The sequence below is a fragment of the Papilio xuthus genome, unplaced genomic scaffold, assembly GCF_000836235.2.
Source record: "Papilio xuthus unplaced genomic scaffold, Pxut_1.1 DF825946.1, whole genome shotgun sequence".
NCBI lineage: Eukaryota > Metazoa > Arthropoda > Insecta > Lepidoptera > Papilionidae > Papilio > Papilio xuthus.
This window is the reverse complement of record NW_013532703.1, coordinates 159,717-175,988: the sequence shown is the minus strand read 5'-3', so window position 1 is coordinate 175,988 and position 16,272 is coordinate 159,717. Positions and strand designations below refer to the sequence as shown.

General features: G+C 31.6%; 1 protein-coding gene across 7 annotated transcripts in view; it reads right to left on the bottom strand.

Moving 5' to 3' along the window:
- Positions 1-16,272, bottom strand: part of LOC106124479 (cell surface glycoprotein 1) — a 33,990-nt gene that overhangs the window by 9,774 nt on the left and 7,944 nt on the right. For 2 of the 7 annotated variants that reach the window (XM_013321171.1, XM_013321172.1), the window contains exon 2: positions 10,036-10,304. The exons of 2 other annotated variants lie outside the window; for them this stretch is intronic. The gene's annotated coding sequence lies outside the window, so the exon portion shown is untranslated. 7 annotated transcript variants of the gene reach the window in all.

Genomic DNA, 16,272 nt, shown 5'->3' with positions numbered 1-16,272 from the left:
TAACAAATTGTTTAGTGACGGAACTGAATCGATCAGTACAATGTTAACTTGAAGCGTCATTGTTAGTTTCCATTTTATTTTGGTGATTTCGATTGTTGCATAAATATCGCAATTGGTATTTTAGTTGCTTATGTAAAGTACGAACAGGAAATGTTGCTGATTGATGTTTGTTAGCGGTTATTTGAATGTTAAACGATAGACTCGTTATCGAATAACTGCTTCCTTGTTATAAATATTTCAAGATACTTGATGAACTAAACAACATCTACAAACTCTTTTCTGCAGATCTCCTTGTACTAAATTACAATACTGAGTTCATAACTTACTATTGTGTTTCTTTACTTAATTACAAAATTTTTTGGCCTTAACAATTATGAAGTACAGATAAACAAAAACAAAAAAAAAAACATTTGTATGTACAATATCATATCTTATTCATAAGAGAGTCACTTTAAATTAATATAATATTCATTGTATTTGTATGTAGGAAGTGCATCAGAATATTGTTGAAGTCCATACAACTTCATACGCAGCGGTCGTTCACCTTGCGAGGTCCTTTTACCATACATATTGTTAGCGTCGCCCAACACACTACGGAAATTTTCTAATGTTCTTAACTAATAATAACTGTCCTACCGCATTTACAAGAAAACTATTGCTATCTCTGTTTATCTAATGAGAGAGATTGAGATGGAAATATTCTTGGAATACAAGTATTACGACACATCGCTTTAGTAACCGTATGTATATAAAAAGCCTTACTTATATTAAATTCATAAATTATGCTACAAGTTTATCAAAACATAGTAAGATCTTTATTACTAATTTTAGGAAGTACTAGATACCTATTACTACTAAAATTACTACTAGTTTTAAAGCTGTTAGAGACGAGCATTAGTGACTTGACATTAAATTATTAATTCATTTATTTGTTTTAATCGAAATACAAACATTTAATATTTTTCCTATACAGTTAATATTTTTATTTATAATAATCTGTTGTCTTTTATAGTTTTCTAAGATAGAAGTCAACAATTGTTTTTGTTAATAACTAGGCTACGCGTATAATAAACAAATGCAAAACATAGTTTGTCTCACACACTGAATTAAACAAACAATATCAAATAATTTTGGTATGTTATCAGGACATTGTATATATTACCATGTCACTGCAGAGCGGCTGAACTGACTTACATGTACATTGATATAGAGCATAGATGAAATACAATCTATAAAAAAGCAAGGTTACTCATATTTCTTTTTTATTTAAAAGCGAACGACGTCGTAGGCAACAGCTAGTTACAAAAATGTTTGTTACAATTAGTTGTGCAATGTAGTGTAATGTTATTTATGGAGAGCTCGATGTCGTATCGTTTTGTAATCTGCTATTAGTAAGAACTCGAGCTTACAATGAATTAGAATTGCTTAGCTCCACTCCAATAACAAACGTTTATATCGGGGATACGTCTCCATTGTACACAATACGTCAAAATTACATTAAATTAGATCGAATTTATGTTAATTTTGGTAGTAAAAATCTGAATCCTTAAACATACTGAATAAGTATTATGAAATAATAACACATACTTAAATAATTATTTATTTGATATTCTCGAGTGAGCAAAAGCAGCAGGTTTTTTTTCAACTAAGAAGGAAGGATAATGAAGTTTACTTTAATAGAATCAACTTACTAAAGAGTCCTTTATGGTTGATGACTATAAAATGAAGAAATCGTAAAGAAACAAATAGGCATGAATACTAATACATATTTCTTAAATATGTAAACAAAACAAAATTAAAACTGTATCAATTTATAATAAATCAAAATACTTTAACAATCGGTAGTACGTAAGAAAAACGTATTAATGAATAGTCATTAAAAAAACAAACGTGTAAAGTTGTTAATATGTCGTGCTATAAAAACCGTATGACGTGCAACGTTGGGAACGAGCGCGCTACGCTCTGTCGCGTACTTTCACTACGGCCGTGCTTACCCCGCGTTTGCCCCGCGTGCCCAACGCACATAGCACCTTAATACGTGGATTACGGGTTTGAATCCAAATGACACGACCAACACCCAAAAAGGGGTTAACAAAAACCAAAAGTATGTGAAACTGTGGCTCTACACTACTTAAGTCATAATTTTACGTAAATACATTTCTAAAATGTATAGTACAAATTTCCATCTTGACATTCGTAATTGTATAAATATATTCATCCATTCTTCTTCGCTACAACTGCTTTTATTGAATCTTCACAAATTAATATTCACCCCATTTTGACCAGATCAGGTCTATCTTGTGGATAGTTCACCCACAACGATTCTTTCACCCCGCATTTCGACTATTCTACTCTATGCGTTTTGCTTTAATTCTACAGTTTTCAACTCATCATATTTATAACATTTACTTAACAATGTTAAACAATTGTCGTCAGCTTTCTCTCCTGAGAACGCACGCCTGCAGACACTCCGCTCGGCTGCCTGTCGTGATGCTATTTCATATGGAGTTTTAAATATATGCAAAGATTTTTAAAAAGATTAAAACTAAATGTTAGACTAACTTAATTCTATCAACATCTGCTACACGTCTCTCCTGAATATTATAGCTATCAAGTTTCTTGGCTGTCGAATAATTGTAATGTTTTATAATAATTAATAAACAACACGACTAACTAAGCTCTGACAAAAACTCGTATCAATTAGAATGGTAGTCATTGAAGCCCAAGGTTGTCTCGTAAAGGAAAATTACAAACGCCACGGAATGTGTTACGATGGAAAATTAATCATATATAATGAGTGTCATATACAAAATCATTATTAAAACAAAAAAATAAATCTGTTAAGTTCACAGCTAAAGTTACAACAAGAATTTAACTGTTCAAAACTTTTATTCATTATTAATATGTGTACTCACGCGCTTAATATTGCAAAAGAACGAGCGAAGCCGCGCGCGGAGGCGCAGCGAAATATATATAATAATTCCGTGTCACGTAAGCTCTACAGTTATGCAACGTGACAGACGGACGGACAGACGTGCTCGGGTTACTGTGCGCAGACATAGTTTACTTCCATATGCTCGCCCCGCGGCCTCTCTTTGCCTTGCTAACTAAGCCCAATTAAAATAATTTACTCTCAGAGACCTTTGAGCAAATCATTAGAGCAAAATTTCTCACGATAAAAACTACACATATGTCTTGTTCTTTCTGATCTTTCATAGAAGCAATTAGTTGACCATCTTCATTAAAGTATGTGCAATCTTATGCTAAAAACATTAGGAATGTCTCACAAGCCGATTGAGCTTTTAAATGAGTCGCGGTTCATTCCGCAAATGTTTCCAATAGTTCACGACCATGTCAGACTGTGTAAGGTACATACACGTACTGCTTTAAGTAGTTGACAGAGGCAGCAACAAGTCGCTGTATGTGCGTTGTAACCGTCTGTGTATGGCGGCGTAAGATTCGACCATGTCGTCCCTTTACGATCAGGTAACGGTATATAGAATATGCGAAGCGTTTGTTACTTGACTAAATAGGAATAAGGACTCATTACCGCCTTATTAAGTGAAGTAGGTTCACCTACTAGCCTACTAGGTTTTGGTCAACATGTAATGGTCTCTTTCACCTTGAACTCACCTTTTCACTTGAACTTTTAGGACAATCGATGATTTGCCCTTGATTAAAATGTATTTACGATTTCTTTTGTTTAGTAGAAATTCAAGAAAAAGTTAACGATATTAAAGTGTTTTGATAAACTCACTTGAATTTCCACTGATAATAGTTTTAGTGTTTCAGCAATGGAAATCCACGCTAAGAAATTTGTTAACACTATTAACTGAGAGTAATTTTTTGTACGAACATCATCATCATGAACATAAGGTAATTTAATTATACTTAGATATGTTGATATACTCTTCAGGTAATGTCAATGAGTTGAATGATGATTGATTTCGCCGGGAGGCAAGTGACAGGTGACAAGAGATGACAAGCGACAAGCTATCGGCGGCGGGTACGGTAACCTCAATAATATTTGCTCGGCGGTAGGAGTGTTACAAAACGTAATTTATTTGCATTTGATATATGAAGTGTACCGGCGGTTGCAAATATCATTGCGTACATAGAACATACATACAGCAAGGCTTTCTTATTGCCGTGTGAACAATACATCGTCGTCTTAAAATATACTTGATTATGAAACAAATACACACAACGAATTGTCTTTTATATTATAAATAAAATTTGAACTTTACAATTTATTATGTAGAGTTTATAGATTTAACTGTATAGAAAAGGTTTTATTTTAAAAATAATTATGATAAAACTGTGAAATATAATAAAATTTTGTCTGTTACATACTGTGTCGTGTACATTGATAAATGAATCATTTTCATTGCTTATTATTTTAAATGTAACATATAAATAATCATCATAGTAACCTGTCTATATAGAACCGCATTAGGTTTTCCACGTCCAAATTGACGATTCATAATTTCTACTATTTTCATAAAACAGGTTGAGAATATACAAAGATATCAGGGCATTTATGTAGTGTAGGAAAACAAACAACATTTTTCCTTATAAACTATTAATAAATATCGTTTGTAAATAAATTTTAAATAAAATGAACAAAGAGTTAGTGGCAACTGTTGACATACAGAATGTTTCAGACAATGGAAATATAAAAGATTGACGATTTATGTACGATACTGCGACGTGACTCGAATGTACGAATGCAGTTTGCAATGTTCTATGCAGTATGCAGTTGGATCACTGATAATATTTTAAACATCGCTATTTTATTGATATTTTTCCTTTGTTCAAACAGAAAAAAGCAAGAAATATACAGTATTACAAATATTATTAATATATTGTTAAGGAAGGCAAGGGCAGCTTTTTCTTCTTTCAAAAGTCTTAATGTTGAAATAAAAATACATAACATTGTGATGTGGCTATAATAGTTTCCTTTAGTTACCTTTTGAGTTAACTTTAATGATATTTGAATAACGTGTATTAGGTTTTTGATGTAAATGATGTATCGACAGGATTATGGGTTTTTAATTGCAACTGACATGTTTCTTGTTGCAATATACAACTCTAATGAAATATAACAACATTACAACCTTCGTATACAGTTCACCCTTGGTTTAGGGTAGGCTCCGTGCCCCTCGGTGGGGACGTATAGTGAGCTGATGATGATGATACAGTTCTTACTATGGGTTTCTGAGACTAAAGTCAGCCTGTAAAATATATTGTTATCTTGTTGTAAGATAATCACAGGGATATCGATATGTTTTATACAGAGATATTGGTATTAGAGACCAGCGGCTAGTCGATTTATATAGTACTTAAATTATAAAAAAAAAGAAAAGAGAAATCGTTCAGATTATTAGTCAAGTATTAAAGAGGACGGTGTTAAGAGTATCCAAGTCAATGAGATATATGAATGTGGTAAAAGTAAACGAACTCTTACTACCCCTCTGTACTACAGACTTGACTTGTGTTGTTGTTAAATCATACATATATACTAAGATAAATAAAAAATAGTATTGTTTTTCGTAGACACAATTCTATCTGACACATGACATATAAAACTTCGTACACAAACAAGTATTTATGATAGGTAAGTGGCTGTTAAGTATTACGGCACTGTCAGTTGCGGTGGCATCACGCTAACCAATTGTGCAAAGTGGGTCAGCAGGGCGCCGTCGCCCGCGCGCTCGGCTCACCGGCCCCGGCTCAAATAAATAGCCGGTGACAATAATTTGTCGTGGAAAATATGGGATAAAATGTCTTACATACATTTACGTAATTCTAAAGTTGTTTATCTAAGCCTCGTCTGTGATTTTTGTTAATGAACTATAATTCCTAAACAAGGGAAAACTTAAACGTATTTGCGATACTCTATAGAAGAAAATAATTAGCGACTTTTCCAAAAGACTTTTAAAATGTAATATATCATTTGTTTTTATTCTTAGCACTAAATCGTTTTCAAATTAACAAATAGTGCACATGAAACATTTGAACACTTTTCAAACTTGCTTTTAATCTGTATAATTAAAAGCAACTAGTTTATATTTGAACTTGAATATTTAAAAATGTCGTTGCTAGAGAGTAAATACCAGTTGAAACTGGTTTTCGTTTTTTTTTCCAATACTATCCGTGAATTACGTAACACCTGGTCATATGAGCTTTTAGCGAAAATGTCAGGTTATTGCAAATTATGTAATAAGCGCATATTATGTGCATTATCATAATGCGGCGATTTAATAAAGATGCTGCCTTCATCGAACACATCTGGACATTTGAATTAGTCTTATAAATTATAGAAATCGCAAATTATATGTTAATTTAAATATGTAGGTCAATATGTATCTGTATTATTTGAAAGATCAACGACTAATTTTATATTAAGGAAGTTGTAAATCAAATAATAAACAGATATTATATCATTCTTAACCAAATGAAGCGTGACTAGTGTTTTATATTTTTTTTATTAAAAACTAAAAGTTTGAATTTAGCCTTTATCTTACTAGTCTTACTAATGTTATCTTACTTCTTACTAATTTTATAAATGCAAAAGTTTAGATAGTCAGATAGTTGGATGTTTGTTTGAAGGTATCTCGGACGGAGTCACGTGCGACAAATAGTGTTATTAGACCTCAATACTTATTAACAATTACGGATGTAAAACATAGTGCTTATGAGATCTAAATTTGTAATAAAAAGTGAGTGAATTCCGTTATTGGTGTAACATCCGATAGCTCAAGCGCTCACGACTTAATGTTGACACAGTGAGCGCGGAAAGCGATAAGCTGAAACACTAACTAATGTATTAAAGCTCTATAACCTTCATCTCTCACAAATGTTCTTATTCCACTGACTAAATCTCTAAAATCGTTACTGGATCTAGGAAATAGATAAATACGTAGACACTAACCTTTATCCGCGACTCTAAAAAAAGGAAACCAGATAAAAAGTATCCTATGTCTGTCGCCTGGTTCGAAGCTACCTCCCCAATAATTTTCAGGCAAATGGGTTCAGATGTTTCAGTGTCATAATGTTACTAACACGACTTTCTTTTATGCATTCATAAAAAAAATGTATGTGTAGATTTTCAAATTGCTTCAAAACAAGCGACACATGTTAGTCAATTCTTACCGCTGTTTGTCCGCTCGTGCGCTATATCGTAACCCTTATTGTTTCTGCGATACCAAGTGTCTTTTGTTTGCGCGAGTGTTGTAACGAGAGGCGGTTAGGTAACAGCCCGCTACAGAACTCTGACGAGACGAGCTTCCGGTAATGAACAGCTGACTGTATTAATAGATATATACAGTTTGACTAAGTACCTATTAATAATTTTAGACTAACTTTTAGTTAGTCTAAACTTTTAGAACTTTAGAATTAAATTGTTAAGTGTTGTCGCACTCAGGCACCGTCTTAGTGTAGATTTATACTGCAATTACACTAAAGGGGTAAACTTACGACTTTGAGTGCGGCAGTTGAAGTACGATATTCCTCATTGGGGTAGTTCTTTAGGATAGCATGCATTAAATACGTATGTATGTCTTAAACCACAACGTCCGGGTCACATTTGGTTTGTCGCGACGCAACCTTGTCGCCCGTCCCCCGCCGCCCGCTGCGCGACACCCAAGGCCGGCTAGTTACTCGATAGTTTCGCACAGACTTACGAAGTTTTAGAATGGACAGCATTAAAAATATAACTAAATTAGGTATGTTGAATGGAAATCCTTGATCTTTCCCTGAAATTCCTTGTTACGGACTTGATGTATAAATAACCAAAGCATCAATTTCGTGTTCTTTGTTCTTCACACACGAAACTTCCGCAACATTCAATCGCGCTTTCGCAGAATACTAACAAAGTCAACAGTATAAATACCACGAATTAACTTCAGTAAAATCATACAAACAAAATAACTTCGCTATAAAAGCGTTCGTATTTTTTTAATACAACTTCTGACGACAAGTGAATGAAAATTTATTGCATTTATTAAAATTCTACTTAATATAAGAAATTGGAAAAATTTATAAGCACTCTTTTTAGTGTTACGCAAAACATTGTATCGTTTCTTTGTAATATTTATAAAGTGTAGGAATTGTTCTGGCAGTGAGCAATATTTTTCTTTTTATATTTTTTACTAACATTAAAGCTGCTACATAAAAAATGATTTTGTTGTTTACTTATTCGAATTTTAATAAAGTAAATAACAAATAAAAATTAAATGGTATTATATTATCTGTGGTATAAATAAACTTATTATGTAAAGGTACTGTGCAGTAAATTCTTAAGTCTACATACTCGGGAAGGTCTTAAGAACGCAAGCCAAGTCAAGCCGCCGCCTTTCGATTCTGCCCGTGCTGACATTTCACACAAAATAAAATAAAATCTAGAAACATCTACTGCCTATTTCTACATCATCATATCTTTTTATACATAATGTCTACATGTATCGGATTAATGACTAAATTATTGTACAAAATTCTGTGATAAGTTTGTAAAAGTAGTTAAATATTAAAATAACTATTGAAGGTTTTCGATTAATTTTACTCTTTGTTCGGGGCATAGACAAAGTTTAGCTTTCTTTTTTTTAAGATCACTTTTTTAACTCTAAACTCATCTAGTGGTTAGTATTAGCCTAGAGGCTTATATCAAATTATACGTGTTTTTAATTATTATTATATTACTTATTTGATTAATGCATTTTAAGGTCAAAATGCATCTTTTGAACTTTAACTGTTTGTTGTGTTGTGTTTCTTTCAGTGGTAACTAATGATAGTTCCAATTTAATTAATTCAATGTTTTTTTCGACCTTTGACATAGATCATGTAATTTGAATCTACTCAAGCAAGTGTTTTAAAAGCACAGTTTTTTTTCCTCTCACTGGAAATCAAACTGATGGTTCGAAAAATATACTATTTAGCATATCAATGGCCTTTCCATGCACATTATATATTATATACAACAGTAGAAGCCTATCTTTTACATTCGAATGTCTGTTTTGAATAAAATGCCAATAAACTACCATATAGCTATAGATACATAACACTGTGCTTTTTTACGAATGGAATAATTTTTGGCAACTTTTTTCATACTTTCTATAATGTATCGAATGTTGCCTTTTGAAAAATGCTTTTAAGGAAAGCTCAGATAATTAATTTTAAAAAAGGTTTTAATAAGTCCATATCCTCTCAATCATTTTGTACATAGCATTTTAAGTTATAAGTAGATATTTCCACCATACTTTTTAGATATTTTTTAATTTTGTACATGTACAATTGTACATGTACAAAACAAGCAAAAGCTTTGTCAGCTATTAACTAATTATTAAATAAAAATATGTAGTTTTTTGACATTTCTTTTTTTCAAATTTACTGTGTCTTAATCTTTACTGTTTACAATTCGTTATATTTAAACGTTGACCATCATGTGTCGGTGTGGCCGGTAAAGGTCGGCGTTACGTCGCGGGGGTCAAGCAGACAGGCGCTTTTACATTTTATTGCCTATTTTATTTATAGTATATTACCAGTTTTGTAAGCGATTACTATTTGAAATATGTTCTAAGCTACACAATAAGAAAAATGTCGACAGCTGTTCATAAAAAACATTCAGTGTAGTTCAGGAATACTAGAAACAGATAGGTATGTAAAATATCAACAAAGCAAATGTTACAAATTGCGTAGGCGAGCAAGTTTATTAAAGGTAATTGTCGAAGTTATATTTGTATTCCACACAACTAAGACAAGTATCTTATCTTTCATTCAATAAATATTGTCCGTGTATTTATTAAATTAAAACATTCCTGTAAATGTAACTAAAACTATCAAATACGTGTACAAGTAATTAATTTTGTGTCGAGTTTTTGTCTGATACAGAATGATAAGAACATTATTTGTTGCATCTGATCTTTATTTAAGTCTGAATACGTTATATTAGTATCATATTTACTCTCTCTGAGTATTATTTAACAAATGCATGTTACATATTTTTATTAAATACTAGAAATAAAGTAATAAACTCACCCGACTGGTCCGTTGTGATAATTTGAAATAAGTTTAACACTCAATAAGTTCCACAATGTTCACAGTAACACTTCACATCGCTGTCTGCCTACACTATCCAAAGTAGTAGTCGTAATAGTAGAACAGTATGTATATAGCCACAGCGTACAGCAAAAACTTTAAATATAAATACACAAAGTCTTTTATAAAACTCCAAAATATTAGCCCGATGCCGTTTTGTTTCTGTTGGATATCTTGCATCTACGTCTGTTGAGATCGTTGACCTTCGTCTGGAAGAGATTTTATTAAACATTTATTTAGTTTCTTTATAACACTAAAATTTGACATTTAAATATCGTGTTTAGTTGATTATTTTCAATATCCAATGAAACCTTTATCCTTAACTTTGTATTTTATTAGCGTTTTATTACAAAAAGAGCTTAGTTTACGTCACACAAGTGACTTGACTACCTGGGTTGCGGGACGATTTGGCCAATTCAAATAAGATTAAAGTTTGACACAAATAAAAATAAAGTTAGGGGAAAAATATTAAACATTAAGTTTATAATATTGTGAAACGTGATGTCTTCGCCTCATTTTTGGTAACACTGCAGTTTTCAACTTAAACTTATAATTTTCGAATTCGGATCGGATCAGATTACAAACTTTTTCTGATATAATAAGATATACAGATGGAAAATCACATAGAGTTGGTAGCTAATATCATACAAAATAGTAAAAAATAATTTTCGAAATGTTTTTTGAATTCTTAAAGTTTCGCGTATACAGGGATATCCTATTGACCTATTGTGTACAAAAACTTGGTCTAAATCTAGAAATACGTACAGTAAGCTTTACTATAAAATTAGAGGCAACAAATTCATATTAAATGTACTTGTATCCTGAGTGAATAGAAATCGTATTTGCTCAAGGATCGATTCTCGCTCGAGTTGTGTAATAAATTCATTATACAGCGGATAGCTTGTATTAAACCGCTTGCCTGTTTTATATTGTGTACATTCATGTTTCCATTTTTATCTGCAAAGTTTTAAATGTACAAAACTTAATTAATTACAATCAATAAATTTAGACAAAATTTTATATTTCCTCGTTCCAAGTGACGCCATCTATATTTACAAAATTAAAAAGAAACATTCACATATTGAACAAAAAAAGCTATAGAAACTTTTAAATATTATAATTACAATATCACGACGTTATGGATTAAACAAGATAGCCAGAAATGATAAGATCTAATTAGAACTCTTGCAGTCTTCATTATTGAATTAATAAAAATATTTTAAAATTATATAACAAAATTAATATAAAGTTAGTGAAATAAATAAAATAGGACGGATGTGTAGAGCTTACTGCAAAGGTCAAATTAACATTTTATCCTATGAATTGTACAAGAACTGTAATATAATTAAAACGGTTCATGAAAATTTATACTTGCTTCTTGTTACAATAAAAAAAAAAATATTTGTGACAAAAAAATAAAATTTTTCCATAAAGCAATTTTAAATATTAATAAATCACAATAAATTAAGAATATCAAACCTTAACACATTAAACTATTAGAAAAAACAACAACTAAAATAACCACGTAGAAATAATAATTAAGATACCTAATGTAAATACAAGTCCTAGAACTAGAGTCCCCGATTGTCCTGAGTAGTAAATTTCACTGGCACCAGGGAGCACTAAACTGAGGCACTTTCGATAGGTCCCCTGCGCCGGCGCACACTAGCGCCGTCTCCGCATCACCCCCCTCCCCCCACTGGGCGAGTGATCTGGGGAGGGGGGCAGTGGTAGGGTGGCCATGATGCAATGCAGCCTTCGACACACAGATGTCGTTTGAAATAGAATGCTTGCTTAAACTGTTTGATTTGTTGAAGTATGTGTACCTACATAATTAAGTGTACACAAACTTGTGGCCAAATGTGGCATTTTTGTACTTTAGTAACACATTTTAAAGTTTTTTTAATGGGTATTCACATTATTGAGATAAATATCACTTATGTTCAACTACGAATAGAAAAATCTTGATAAAATTTCGTTTGTATCTGTTAAGTTCCTTTTGATTTGTTCACTATATTACTTTTGTCGTCTTCAATTGCGGTAACATGTTTCAAATACAAATTAAAATTAGAATACTAGCAAGAAAGTTACATATTACAAAGACATCTTACTCTGGTTTGTAATGAATGAACAACTCATGTATACTATTTTATATAATTGGGCTGTAATGGTCGCCCTAGTCGGTCGCGTGTTGCGCGGTCGGCGTTCGACTCTTGCGCAGCTCATGCAGGACACCCACACCACAACACAACGCACCACTGCAACTGCAATATTGCTTTCTTCTCCAAACGAAAACTGCACTAACTAAATCCTTTATACTAATTAATAGAAGTTATACTTCAAACTAAAAGTAATATATTTGAACTACATATGTTTTGAAATTGTTCAAAGACTTTTTATAAAAGGCAAATGATAATCATATTGATATGCACTGTGATTAATCGTAAAATAGACGCAAATACAATGTTATGATTCGACTAACTTCCTTAACACGTTAAGTATCACGAACTCGTGGCACGAACTCTCAGGCTGTTGTATTTTCATATGAAAAAAGTTGTGGCATTCGACGTGTTAACAAACCCTTAAATTGATAAATTAACTAAAAAATTTCAACATCTATTTTAGATTTAAGAACTACATAATGTGTCGTCAAACTATTTGATAGAGTCAACTCTATTTAATTAAGTTTATCCATTTCACACAAATGATATGTACACGTCGTAAATATAAATATCCGTAAAGAGACGACTCATGACTGATGACATGAACAGTTTGTTGTAAAAACATTATAAATGATACACAAACAGACGCACTAACAATACAGACAAATATAAATTTCTTAAACAGACGGAAATATCAACAAATAATATAATATTTATATTGTGTTTAATGCACTGCACTCACATTAAAATAAACTGCTATTAATATAAATAATCTTACGTAGGAAAAACGCGCAAGCAGAACATGTGTAAAAACATGTACTTTACACTAGCTCTCACCCGCGACTCCGTCCGAGCGTAATTAAAAAAAAACATACTAATTAGCCTATGTGTTCTTCCACACTATTTTCTATCTACATCTACGCCAAGTTTCAGCAAGATCCATTCAATCGTTTATATGGGAAAAAGAAAAGGGCTGTTTTTAGGGGGTTTTTCGGCAATTATTCTAATTTTTTATATATATAAGAAGATAAGATAAGATTTAACTTTATAAATTAATATGAATTAGTTCCGTGTCTAAACTTAAACGTAGATAATGATGATAGAAAGTTTTTTTTTTAAATATCCGCGAACGCTGAGGTTAATTGATAAAGTCTATAACGCTTTTGATAATTTCTGAGAAATTAAATCAAAGTGTGAAGACAAGAATTTGCTGCTATTAGATAGGGGCCTTACCTGCATCAAAATTTTGTATTTAAACTTATAAACAGTTTGAAAATGTTTTCCCATTTATCTGATATTCAAATCAAAGTATTTTACATACTATACCCCTCAGAGTAACGAGGATTTTGGTGTCCTTACGTCACATACTAAACAACAGCTTTTACTAGTAGATAGGAATAATACTAATTCGAGGGAAGTTAAATTTCAAGTTAGTTAACACTTGCATATATGCGAGTTAACGTGAACAAGCACTAAAATCTTACTAATATTATAAAAGCAAATGTTTGCACAGCTGCATGGATCTCAATGAAATTTGGTTATATTTAGAACATACAATGAAAGATCACATTAATAGTAGCTAGTAATTAAGTTCTGTTTGAATTCCGTGCCGACAGAAACACATGCGACAGCTAGTACTTAATATTTAACGTTTCCAAGTGTTCCAACATAAGTATTTTCAGAAAGTTCCTGTTGGCATATCGGTGTACGTGACTAAACATAATTATCGAATACAATACAGAGTAAAAAAAATAATTGGAAGTTGGTAGCGATTATATGTCAAGGAAATTGACCGAGGAAGGAAATAAGTTGTGCATACAACGACCGCTCGAATAGGAAACACATGATTTGTGCCAACACACGCGCATACATCACGCGCAATGTATGTTAATAGGTCAGGCCTGGGTACACAAACGAATTTCATTTCTTCCTATTTTTTAATAATTAAAAAAGCAAGTTTCGTTGAAATTGTGTAACATTTTATTAAAAGTAAATAGAAAACAATGACTTCAATATAAAGTACATTGAATTAATAATGTGTATGTATAAACTGGTATAGTGAGACATGTTTCATATTTCCCTACACTATAAGCAACACAAGTACACAAACATGTAACAAAGTTTGCGGTTTTAGGATAAATTATTGCATTTGTAACAGTATGCCCTAGTTAATATATTACAACATTCACTTTATTCACCTAAAAACCGGTCCAACTGTGCCTACTTTTCCTAAACCCGAGCCTTACATTACACAAAAGGCTTTGGTAAATTATTATCACTAATATTGCGTTATTTTACTCGTATTGCTATTGCAAATTGTAACTATTTTTTGTGCTAGAATATAGTCAATTTAATTCTTAGCTAAATAAAGTAAAAACTAAATAACATATACGCCCATAATGTATTATTTTTTCTTATGTTACTGACAATTATCATTGAATGCAGATTTTCTACCAAACCTTACAAAGTTTGAAGTCCGTTGTATAATTGTTTCTACACAAATCAATAATTATTATAATAATTTACAAAATATATTATAAAAAGCCAATGGAAAGCAACAAATTATATATACAGTTGCAATGGAATGAGCATAATAAAGCCTGTTTATAACTAAACGTACCCTGAGGATTTAAACTTGCCTATTGGAATAGTTAATAACTCTGCAATCAGAAATGTGTTATGATCCGAAACTACATATATACTACGAACTAAGTACTTAAATGCGTTTAAGTCTTTTTCAAGACTAAACAATTGTATAATTCTTGTAAATGAAACAATTGAACAACATATAACTGTACCTATTAATGTCCAGTAACTACAATATGCCATTTATTGGTCACTGAAAAATAAATTTATATATTATATTTTACATGAAGTGTCTTAAATTTATGAAATTAAATAAAATATTAGAAACGAAATTTTTAGTTCAATCTGAGTTAACTGATGAACGTTTTACATGATTATATAATTATTTCGTAGCTTCATTGAAACTAGTGAGCCTTGTAGAAACCTGATTTACTCACAGCACCAATTAAACCTTATCTCTAATACTTTTTTACTATAATTTTGAAGTAATGATCCTTTGTTATTTGTGCCCTCGGTTGTAACAAATGTCATCAAGTAACCGTTGCTTTTTTGTTTTACTGAACCACAATTTCAAATAAAGACATTGTTCAAGGAGTTTTTACGCTTTAGCAGCCATTAAATCAATGAAAAAAGAAGAAATTAAACTTTTGAATTTAGTAATGTCAAATCAGGTTTTTCTATGTCTTCTGTTATTCATGTTCTACAATATTAACACATTTTTCTGCAAACAAGGGTTTTTTTATTTAAATCCCTTTACATTTTGGTCCAAATCGAGTCGGATTGTTTTACAAGAGTAATGGATACTGTTGAGTGGTATAATTTAACAATTTTCAAGATTTTCAATTAACAACAAAACGGAAGCTTATTGGTCGTATAAAAGTTACATGGTCCAAGGAAGAGGTAAACATTGCTTGAAACAGCACAAGTAAGTCGAGAAATTGCAGAAGCCTGGACTATTTTTAAGAAGCAGTATGATTATAAGCGGTATGTTGCCAATTGCATTTTTACACATTTCTTTAAGAAGAATTGATTGTTCAGTTTCATACAGAAGAATTATAAGAAAATCCGATATATTCAATAATGCTATCAAACAAATTATATTATAACAAACATTTATAAGTTAAAATGCAATGAAACAAGAAAGTATTTTTAAGCAACCGCTCAATCATATTCATTAAGTAAGCAACTCACATCTTGTAAAATATATCAATTAGAAACAGCATGCAGTCATACACCCTGGAAGGAGATATATTGGGAGAACATGGATACAGCAGCAGAAATACAAAAGACCCGAAGGAGAAGGAATAATAAGGAATAGCACACTTCTCCTGGAATGCAGCAGCCTGGTTAATATTGTATCGAACAGCACTAACAGATGTTTTTTCAGACACAGAACATTCACACGTCGTTAGCGCTCTCCATGACCAGG